Source organism: Lissotriton helveticus, chromosome 9, assembly GCF_964261635.1.
Source record: "Lissotriton helveticus chromosome 9, aLisHel1.1, whole genome shotgun sequence".
Lineage (NCBI taxonomy): Eukaryota > Metazoa > Chordata > Amphibia > Caudata > Salamandridae > Lissotriton > Lissotriton helveticus.
In genome coordinates, this window is record NC_136070.1 from 500,907,112 (window position 1) to 500,919,391 (window position 12,280).

Below are 12,280 nucleotides of genomic sequence, written 5' to 3' on the forward strand. Positions count from 1 at the left end.
GTCCTCCTTGGGGCTAGCCGGAGCCTTGCCCCTCTTGCCGACCACCACAGCCAGTCCCCATGGGCCGTCCCTGAGTCCATTGTTACCTCGTAGTGACCACATCCAGAGCCGGCCTTTGTTAAGATGGCGCCTTGGGTGAAGAGAAATTTGGTGCCCTTGCTGATGCTAGCAAGTTAAATGAGGCAGCAGGGGGTCCTTTGTGTTTACCGGTCAGTACCTGGCTGAGCAGTGACTGGCCCTTTGAACACACTCGTCTCCGGACCTCTGTCACCACACCTAACTCACCGATAGCTTAGCTGCCTCACTCTGATGGTGGATTTGTAGGTGTGTTTCAGCAGGAATGAGAGAGTGAAGGGAGGGCCAGAAATGAGGCAATGGGGTAATAAAAACATTGCCCACAGTATGATGATGAAGTATGAAAACCACTTACTGGCAAACCAGACAGAAACGAGCACACGGAAAAGGCTAGAGCACGAGGACACTGAGTGAGTCATACATCTCAGTGTTGCTTGTCACATTTTCTTGATTCATTCCTTGTTTGATATCTCACCTCTGAAAGTCTAAGCACATACCCCTTTTTTTTCTTTTCGACTACGAAAGCAACCGATGAGGATACCGTGGGCATACTAGCGAGTACCATCCAGCAGCTCCTTGGGTTTGTGTACATGAGGTGCTTTCTGTCCTTTTCTCACACTTTTTTCTTCTATTTTGTTGCACACATTCATGTAATGGTTTGAAACCACTTTGTTGTGTGTATGTGATGTGGGTATTGACGTTTTTCTTAAATAGAACAGCAAGGACCAGCAGGTCACCGACAATAAGATGGACCTGTGGGGGAAGTTGAAAGTTTCAGGGAAAACTCCATGTGGGTACCAAAAATATAGGGTTCTCTGTTCGACAGAGGTCGGATCTGGCAGTGTTTACAATTGATTGAGTGGGGGGCAGTCTGACTTCTTAACCCCTCTTTGCTCCCATTGTATATCTGATTACCTTAATGCACACAGCTCCCTGCACCCCTCAGAATACTGGTGCCCTGGGCCTGGGCCCAGATCGCCATGCTAAAGGCCTCATGGGGCTATCCAAGCTCCCCCACTCACACCGACCACCTTATCACCAGAGTCGTCTATGTGGCTACCTGGTTCCATGACTCCTCCTACCTACCCCCAGGGATTACAATGCTTCACCGAGCAGAAGTCGGACTACACCAGGACGTCACTATGTGCCCACGCAACCCCTCACTGGAGAACCAGGCCATAATTAGGGCTCACGGTTTTATGCTATTTATTTCTTTAACATTTCAGTTTATTTTTTTAGCCATCTTATTAGTATTTATCCATATTTATTGGGTAGTTTGCGAAAAAATTGAGTACAAAATTGCACATTTCTACATTTATTTAACTGATAAACTTGCACTCATACTTTGATGCATGTGACGTTTTAGCAAATTTAGCAGCCAAATAAAGCAAAACACTGCAACCACAGGTAAATATTTGCTATTTACTACAAATATATTTTAACATATACCTGTATTTAAAGATATCTTAACTTTTTTTTTTAACTCTGCATGCTACCTATCTGCTCATCTGTTGTGTTGCAATTCAACATTGAACAACACACCTCAAACCTAAAGTTTGTGGGTGAAACATTTTGTTCTGGAGACAGTATCTGTAATGATCTGGATCAAGGTGGTCACCCTCTCCACATGTCCTCTGCAGCTCACTATTGAGAGCTCAGGGTACTCCATGGGGCTGCAAAGAGCACCCAATCCCGTACAAACATTGTGTCCTCAACAGTGCTTAATTTGAGCCTGTGGTTTCGGGTGCTCGGCACCAGCACTTAAGTGGTTTGCGGTGCTTAGCACTGCACTTAATTGCCATACGACACTTATGACAATCTGCCACATGGTGGCGCTGCTCATCTAATTTAGAGATGAGCTGAACAAGGTTGTTTGTGAATATAAAATAAAAAATAAAAAATAAAAAAATACAATATACATAAAAAAATAATAAAACCTGCCTCCCCAGACATTTCTTTAGGTTTGGGGATCTGGAATAATTCGGACTGCCGTACTTGCAGTCAAGAGGGAAGGTCTGTAGTTGTTTTGGCAGTGATGGTAGGGGTAATGGGTGGTGCAAACTGCAGTGGCATCCTGATCAGGGCCCCTCTCACTTCTTATTCTACAAATTAAGCACTGGTAAGTGCACTCACTTCAGAGCTGTCAGGTGGAACCATGACGTGTGACACAGCTAGCATTAGCATCCTACCCTAAGGCTAACATTCATTATTGAAACTCATATCTGGGATGTTAGCTAACATGCATTATAAAACCAGACCACACAGTTTTTAGATGAGGGAAACTTGCATGATTTTAATCTTAGCAATACACAGATATGGCTAATTTCTGGGCAATCATGGTGTGTCATACTGTATAATAGCTGACCCGCCAACCACCTTAAATAACAAGTAGGACCCACCTGGGTTAACCAGTGGTGGCTCCTCAGCTATGATGGAGGAGCACCACCCCACTGCTTTTTAGCAGTGTAAAGTAAAGGAAATATAAAATTATAATAACTTACATTTTATGTTTCCTTTGCAGGTGGGCAGGGCCTTTCTGCTCTCAGAGAAGGGCAGGGGAGGAGTAGTTTGCCCACTCCTAAGTGTGCAGCAACTGTTTGGTCAGCCCCCTGGGCAGTCCAAACCAGTCATGCGCACTTTCCCCATTCTGAACACAGAGATAAGAGAGGCACATATACAGAGACATCTGAAACATAGTCCTAGGATAAATCCATGTAACAAAGAGCAAAAGCATGATGACAGAGGCGAATTTTTTAAAAGTTGGCGTCAATCCTTTTATTCATGCAGGTAAACATTGCAAAACAGCCAACGCATTTCACCCTTGCGGGCTTCTTCAGGGCTAGAAACAATCCAGTAGATGCTGCAGGGTACTGACCCGAGCATTACAGCCTGCGTGGAGAACATGTCCAAGCCCCCATTCCCTGGTTAAGTGTGAAACCAGGAAGCTTAAAACCAATCACAAGGTTGCATTGCAGCGTTGTGATTGGTCAGGGGAGCCTGGCTGTTCTTCCTGGCTGCTGGCTTTCTGTCCCACGAGGAGAGCAGGAGCAGAGACGTGGGAACCGGTGGTGAGGTAATTGTATTTTTTTTTATTACACAACCCTGTACCCCTCCACCCCCTGCGCCAGTCTCGCCACCCAAGAGTAATGCCGGACGCCACTGGGTTTAACATTATTTTCCATAGAGTCCTGACATCTAATGCTTGCTGTTTCACAAATGGGGCTACCCCTCCTACAACTCTCGAGTTGCTGCTGCACCCCTGAAACACAGAGTGATTAAAAGCAAAACCCAAGTTGTCAGGATACTATTCATACTTTACTAGAAAAAGGGGGTCACTCTCACTTTCTTCTCAGGCCCCCCCCTGTGGCCCAAGGACATCACATTTTTGTCTCCATCATCAATTCCCATGTAACTCCACCAGGGTTCAGTGGCAGCCGCGGCCCGTGGAGGGAGTTACGGTGGGGCGAAGGGCGGGGGAGGGTTAGGGTGGGGGATGCTAAAAATTGGAGTATGGATAATAGGAGGTAAGTAAACAATTTATTTAATAAAACGAATTTCGTAGCGCGCCCTGCATCGCTGCGACCAATATTAAATTACACATTAAGATTTCATAAATTAGATAAAACTGAGATGTGTCTTCCCTAGGTCCCCAAATCCTTAAACTATCACTCAGAAAAGAGAGAGGCCTTCAGAGGTAAAGGTAGGCAGAGAGAAATTAAGAGTCAAAGCAGAGAAATAGAGACGAGTAAGAGAGAAAATTCACTTTCGCAGGGGCCGCCTGATGGAGGCCCTGGGTAGTGGCCCACTTTGTCCATGCCTTCCCTGGTCCTGCGCCCAGCTGGACCTCACGTTTATCGGATTCAGATGGTACCAGGTGACACCTCGCCAGCGGTTCCCGTCTACCCCGAGGTGCCGCCGCAGCTGCGAAGCTGTGAAGTTCCTGTCAGGGCATTCGACGAAACCTCAGCCCTGGAGCAGGGCGGCCAGAAACCACAGCAGTAAAAGAGAAGCGGCTTCGAGAAAACACACTGGCACCGTAATTACCCCTGCCCACAAAGAGCATGGAGGGGGCTTTCAAGACGGTGCAGAAAATAGCAACGCGTGGCAGAGCGGGGTTCTCTACTACCGAAAATATTTTGTTTGCAGAGCAGGGATACAGTAAGAGCGAGACGTATGCGCGCAGGGGGGCAGAGGAAACGGACTGGCAAAGACAACCTAAGGTGGAGGATGTGGTCTTACGGCCAGAGCTGCTGACCTTGGAGCCAGGTTCTAGTCTCGGCGCTCATCGCAACTTCCTGTGATTCTGGGCAAATCACTTTATCACCCTGTACCTACCAAAACATGAAAGTGTCCTTGTGTAACGTAAGTGGTGCTCATAGAAAGCGCTCCAATACCTTCTGGTCGAGTTCGCGCTATATACATCTGCAAAACAAAAAATACAAAATTTCTCTCTAAAGCCTGCATTAGCATCATAATCTCTCGTGCCATATGTTTAACCCCGCCACCGTCCTCTAGGCAGCCTGAGTTTATTTTAGTTTACAACATTTCACCACACTGGATACATTGCGGCCTTCATATCTTTTGTTTCCATGTGTCTGCATATTTTTCTCCCATAAAAATGTGTGGTTTTATAACGCAATTTCTGGGGGTGATGTACCTGTAATTTGTTTCCTGTTATTCACCTAAAGGACATAGTTCTTCTGAATTCTGTAACTTCTGAATTCTGTAACCCATTCAATGTAAACACCAGTTTGTCTGATTTCTTATCTGATTAGCTAAATGGCTTCTAAGCTTAAAATATTTTAAACTAATGAATTCATTCAAACACACTTCACAGCTCCATCGATTCTTTTATGTACTCAGCAACTTTTCGATGAATAATTAAAAAAAATAACAACTCCAAAAACTCATTATTAGTTGAACATCGTAGAGAGCAGTAGCATAACTCTTCACTTCTGCACAGTGTGTGTTTGTTTTTAACTTGAACTTTATGCCGCCATTACCCTTAGAAGAATGTACTCTTATGTTCCTATGCCACCTCAAACCGTGGCTCTTATGTCAAGGTACTATCTTCACACAGATCTAGAATTTTTTCTGACCTGAAGTACTTACTCAGCTTTCAGGCCTAGAGACCTTTGGTGATAGTGCGCATAACAAGTGTTTTATAACATAACTCACATCATAACACAAGAAAAAATATCACCACTAAAACCTCACCTGCTAACTGGACTTTTTTTTACATAGATCAAACTGTAAATGACAACAATTTCCCAAAATACATTTTCCTGTTTATAATAAAAAATATTCTATACGAAATGCAGAAAAGCACATTTGTAACATAAAAAGTACGCAATGGGTAACATATTTTCTGGATCCACAAAACCATCTTTTTGTTCTTATAGCATTTATATACTAGTGGGCTTACAGCCTTTGTGTTTTATTATGTCGCCAGAAATAATCTTTAATAGTGTATTGCCAGGGGCGGCTGGTGACATTTGAAAGTGGTGGGGCGTAAACTAATTTGCATATTGCACCGCAGCGAGCGAGCGAGCCCGAACCACCTTGCATCCATCCATACATCATTCATGCATCCACCCATCCATCCATCCACCCACCCACCCATCCATCCACCAATTCTGCATCCATCCTGCATCCATCATTCATTCATGCATCCACCCATCCATCCAGCATCCATCATTCATTCATGCATTCACCCATCCATCCATCCATCCTGCATCCATCATTCATTCATGCATCCACCCACCCATCCATCCATCCACCCATCCATCCTGCATCCATCCATCATTCATTCATGCTTCCACACATCCATCCATCCACCCATCCAGCATCCATCCATCATTCATTCATGCATCCATCCATCCACCCACCCATCCATCCACCCACCCATCCATCATCCATCCTGCATCCATTCCTGCATCCATTCATGTGTCCACCCATCCATCCACCCATCCTGCATCCATCATTCATGCACCCATCCACCCATCCATCCTGCATCCATCATTCATTCATGCATTCACCCATCCATCCATCCTGCATCCATCATTCATTCATGCATCCACCCATCCATCCACCCATCCATCCTGCATCCATCCATCATTCATGCTTCCACCCATCCATCCATCCACCCATCCACCCATCCATCCTGCATCCATCCATCATTCATTCATGCATCCACCCATCCATCCAGCATCCATCATTCATTCATGCATTCACCCATCCATCCATCCTGCATCCATCATTCATTCATGCATCCACCCATCCATCCATCCACCCATCCATCCAGCATCCATCCATCATTCATTCATGCTTCCACCCATCCATCCATCCATCTACCCATCCTGCATCCATCCATCCATCATTCATTCATGCATCCATCCATCCACCCATCCATCCACCCACCCATCCATCATCCATCCTGCATCCATTCCTGCATCCATTCATGCATCCACCCATCCATCCATCCTGCATCCATCATTCATTCATGCACCCATCCATCCACCCTGCATCCATCCTGCATCCATCATTCATTCATCCACCCATCCTGCATCCATCATTCATTCATGCATCCACCCATCCATTCATCCACCCATCATTCATCCTGCATCCATTCATGTGTCCACCCATCCACCTATTAATCCACCCATCCTGCATCCATCATTCATTCATGCACCCATCATTCATTCATGCACCCATCCATCCATCCTGCATCCATCATTCATGCACCCATCCATCCATCCACCCATCCATCCTGCATCCATCATTCATTCATCCACCCATCCATCCACCCATCCAGCATTCATTCATTCATGCATCCATCCATCCATCCATCCACCCATCCATCATCCATCCTGCATCCATTCCTGCATCCACCCATCCATCCATCCATCATTCATTCATGCACCCATCCATCCACCCTGCATCCATCCTGCATCCATCATTCATCCACCCATCCTGCATCCATCCTGCATCCATCATTCATTCATGCATCCACCCATCCATTCATCCACCCATCATTCATCCATCATCCATCCATCCACCCATCCTGCATCCATCATTCATTCATTCATGCACCCATCCATCCACCCTGCATCCATCCTGCATCCATCATTCATTCATCTACCCATCCACCCATCCTGCATCCATCCTGCATCCATCATTCATTCATGCATCCACCCATCCATTCATCCACCCCTCATTCATCCTGCATCCATTCATACATCCACCCATCCTGCATCCATCATTCATGTATTTTTATGACCATATAACTTGCACACAGCTTGTCAGTGTTTAATACCAGTCTCGAACCTTGTACTCCAGCACCAATGATACATGATTAATATTAATTATTTTTAAAAACATGTATTTATTCGACACCAATTTCACACCTTAGTCAGAACATCATTTTTATTTGTTTTTTAAAATATCTATTTATTTAACACCAAAGTAAGTCATGTATACATTTTTATGGTTCGATAAGAGGCTCGAACCTGGTTTCCCAGCACCAAAGTCGGCCGTGCTATCCGTCAGGGGTTATGTAACCAGGCTATGTAGTGACCAGCCAATCCTGCGCCAGGATTGGCTTGGGGGGCACCATGACTCCTCGCCCAGTCGCCCTGTGTAACCCCGGGGGCTGCGGCCCGCCCCCTGGTCCTCTCTCTAAGGGGGAATTCACAAGAAAACGATCTGCGCATGCGCGGGCATGTTTGTGCCCAAAAATACACTTGCGCAGCTGCAGCAGCCCGATCCTCCCCCCAACCCCCCCTTGCGCACTCCGGGAAGGTCGGGTGTCTCCCGGTTTCCCGGCCGGCAGATAGCGCGATTTTTAGAAATAATTGTGTTTGGCTTCTAGTGAGGACGTGGTGCGTCCATGAGGCTTAGTGGGGCTTCGCCCCTACGCCCCAATGGACGAACCGCGCCTGTGTATTGCGATTCAATAGAGCAGCAGCACAAGACTGGAAGCTGAGTTGTTTGTAAACGTTATCACAACCCACAGATTGGAATATTGAACCACAATGTACATCTACGCATTTTTTATATTGCATTCTGTACATATATGTATTTTTTAAATTGCATGCTTTCCAAACCAAGAGCATGTTTTTTGCACTAGTGCTACAGAAAGCTGTAGGCTACTGTGCCCCAGGATGCCTATATCTTAAAATATGGATTTCACATATACTATGCTATTTCTGTAAATATGGAAAGTAATTAATAGTATTTCATTATTCACGCAAAATATACAGGCTGAAACCACTGCCCTTTGCACAAAAGCAGCTGTCAAACAAAAAAACAATTAAAGCTCAGTGGGTGGTACATTTATACACCTGAATTCCTTTCTTTTAATTTGTGGATCATAGCTATAACCATCCCAAGCCTCCTCCTACTGCTGGAGCTAAAAAAGATATAGCTATATATATTTGTAAATCCTCCTCTCTTCTATCCCTCCTCTATCCTTTTCAATCCAAATAACAGACTAACATGTCCACCACTCAAATTAATTTCATATTTCAGTATACTATTTCACCACTAATCCATTATGGGTTCCGGAGTAGCGTGCTACTTGCCGAAAAAGCACTTCAACACCTCATCATGGGTAGCAAGCGCGATATAAATAAAACTTTTCCCCGCTTCTATTCCTACGCTATCCCTCTCAATCCAAATACCTGACTTACATATCCACCATGCAAATTACTTTCATAATACACTATACTAATTCACCACTAATCCTTTATGGGTTCCAAAGTAGCGTGTTACTCGCCAAAAAAAGAGCTTCTGCACCCTATCGGGGTTAACAAGCATATAAATGCTAAATGATTCCCTCTTCTATTCCTCCACTACAGCCGCGGCCTGCAGTGGGAGTACCTGCCGGATGGTGACGTGGGGGGGGGAGGGGCAGGGTGGGGGGTAGTAATGTATGGATTACGGACCTTAACAGGTAAGTAAACATATAAATAAATAAAACGAATTTCGTTGCGCGCAATGCTTCACATTTGGTGATGCAGTGCACGCCACGAAATTAATTTTATTTATTTATATGTTTACTTACCTGTTAAGGTCCGTAATTCCTACTTTACTACCCCCACACTGCCCCTCCCCTCCCCACGTCACCGCCCGGCAGGTACTCCCACTACCGGCCGCGGCTGCTCCACTATCCTTCTCAATCCAAATAACTGACTACAATATCCACCACTCAAATTACTTTCATATTTCACTATACTGATTCACCACTTCTCCTTTATGGGTTCCAGAGTAGGATGCTACTCGCCGAAAAAGTGGTTCGATGCCTCGTCAGGGGTAGTAAGCCTATATAAATGCAAATACAATACAATACATCTATTTAAAATGCCTTTTTACATATCACCAAGACCTCAGCTTGTTTTGCAACTCCAAATAATTAAAGTTCTCCTATATATATGTGTGTAGGTAGGTGTGGGGTCATAAACTAACACATAGAGAGAAACATAGAGAGAGAGACATGCAGCAACACAGATAGGTCATACATGTGCACACATACAGGCACACGAATGCTAAAAAAAATCAGTTTCCATAGATTGACATCTGTTCTAGTTTTGTTTTTATGTCCATTATGTCCAGTGGGGGATTTTTACAGCTTAAAAGTTTACAGCTTTTACTTCAGCAGTGAATAAAATAAATGCGTCAGGAAGCGTGCCTCGGTAGGTCTCGCCTGGCAGCGCTGCGCCCCTCTTCACCCCTGCTGCACACTGTAGGTGCCTCTCAACCGGGAGGAATCTCGGATTTCAGGGGTGAAAAGCACTTTTCAGCAGTGCCCTTTCCGCATATCAGGTTCCCAGCGGAACAACAGCAGCAGGGCCCGCCAAAGCCGCGAGACCTGTAATGTAATCTGCCCTCGAAACGGCGAGTCGCCCTTTCACAGGCCTCCAGCTTTTGTAAAAAAAAAAAAAATAATATTAAATTCTGTCTGCGAAAAGAAGGGTTTGGAAAGAAAACAAAGACACGCGCTTTCACAAGTTTGTTTTGCTTTAAGATCTAAATTATAGGAGAGGCAAATTGTGCACAAACAAGACTTGCATAAAGAAATCTGCAAGCCTGCAATCAAAGCTTCTAAGAAATAGTGGGTTGTAAATAAAATGGGAAATGTTGGTCGAGTCTGAGAAAACCGTTAAAAAACAGCAAGCCAAAAATCTCGAAGCACAATAAAAAAACTTGGCAGGACAATAGGTTTATTCTGCTAAAGCGTTTTGAAAATACAGCTGCCCAGTGGCATAGAGTGTCTACTGAATGCAGTTGTGGCCTATGGTTCTTGCACATTGCATTGGATTATTGTGAACTCAGGCAGTAACGGGCTTACACTTATGATTTCATTAGCTTTCCACATTTTCCTAATTCTTGCAAATCGCGAGGCATACTCAAGAAATCCGTAGTTTTTCAGTGGTTTGCTTCTCAACTCTTACCATACACCTATGTAGGGCTGGGGGAATATTTGCACATTGAAGCCCTTTTTGTTATCTATATTACAAATGTGGTTGTTTGTAGAGACATCTCTCACCTACCACACTCAAAATATGTGGGTCTTTGATGTATGTATGTATGTATGTATGTATGTATGTATGTATGTATGTATGTATGTATGTAAGTATTTAGTATGTATGTATGCATGTATTTATGTATGTTTGCCTATATGAATGTATATGGAATTTCTATTGTGAAAAACTATTTAAAAGGCAGCAGAGTGCTGTAAATGGTTAACAGCAAGCATAAAGGCACAGAGTCATAGGAGCTTGAGCTGGGTTGAGGATGCAAATGCACTGTGATGTAGTGTTCTGTAAGGAGATGTGTCTTCAACTCTTTCCTAAACTGGAGCAGAGTTGATGCGATCATGATGGATAGGGAGATGCTGTTCCAGATGCTGGATGCATAGATGGAAAAGGCCGGCTGTCTTGTTTTTTTTCTTTTTTATGCTTCTCAGTCTCCAGTCTGATGGTGTCCTGGCTGCGGGTGCGCCGAGATTTACAAGAGATTGTGAGCTTGTCTACAAGATAAGCTGGGGTGGTGGTCGTGATAGCTTTGTAAATGATGCAGGTGGTTTTAAAGATGGTGCGGGCCGGCAAGGGAACCAATGGAGCTCCATCAGAATAGGGGTGATGTGATCACATTTCTTCTGTTCCTAGATGAGTCATGCTGCAGCACTTAGGATGCCCCTAAGGGGTAACAGTGGTGTGCGGGAGCCCATGGAGTAGGGCATTCCACCACACAGTTGTGAGAGTACGCGGGCTTGAACTGTAGTTCTGAAGTTGCATTCTAGAAGAAATGGTCTGACTTTCTTTAGGATAGTGAGCTGGTCCCAAGCCATCTTTGATGCCCTCTCCCACCCACAGGGCTTACTAACACCTATGTATTTTCAGGGGCGATCTGCCTGGCTCGAAGGTAGTGGGGCGGGAGCGGGCACGGGGGAGGGGTTGTGGGTTTTGGGTCATAGGGGAAGGGGGTTGCGCGAGTATGCACAAAAAAAATTAACTCACCTTCTCGTCGGTTCCAGCGTCTCTGCCCCATGCTCTCTTCAAGAATTAGGAAGCACAGCCAGGCCTCACTGCCCAATCACACCGCTGCAATGCAGCGTTATGATTGGTTTTGAGCGTACTGGTTTGACGCTCAACCAGGGAAGGGGAGCCTGGGCATGTTCTCCACGCATTCTGTATGCAGCCTTCATGGAGAACGGGGAAAGTGTGCATGACTGGTTTGGGCGGCCCTAGAGGGCTGACCAAACAGTCGTGCGCACTTAGGAGTGGGCAAACCACTCCTACCATGCCATGTTCCGAGATCAGAGCAACCTCCAACTGCTGGTCTGCAAAGCAGTACAAACATAACATGATAATAACTGAAACGTATTATCATTTTATGTTTCCTCTTCTTGCACTGCTTGAAAGCAGTGGGGCGACGCTCCTCCGCCAGAGCAGAGGAGCCACCATAGTGTTTTTTTGAGTAAAAGCTTTTGTATGCTGTTGGAGCATGAATACATTTCAAATGTTTGTGCAAATCCCAACAGATGCCACGTTGCCGGTATTGGCCACATTTTCAATGGGCACCCACAGTGCTAAAGTTTGTTTTCCCAACCCACTCTCACGACCGCAGGAAATCTGCGCACCTGATTAATTTCCTGCAGATGTAAATTCCACCATACAACACCACTGACACACCTGTCGCTTAG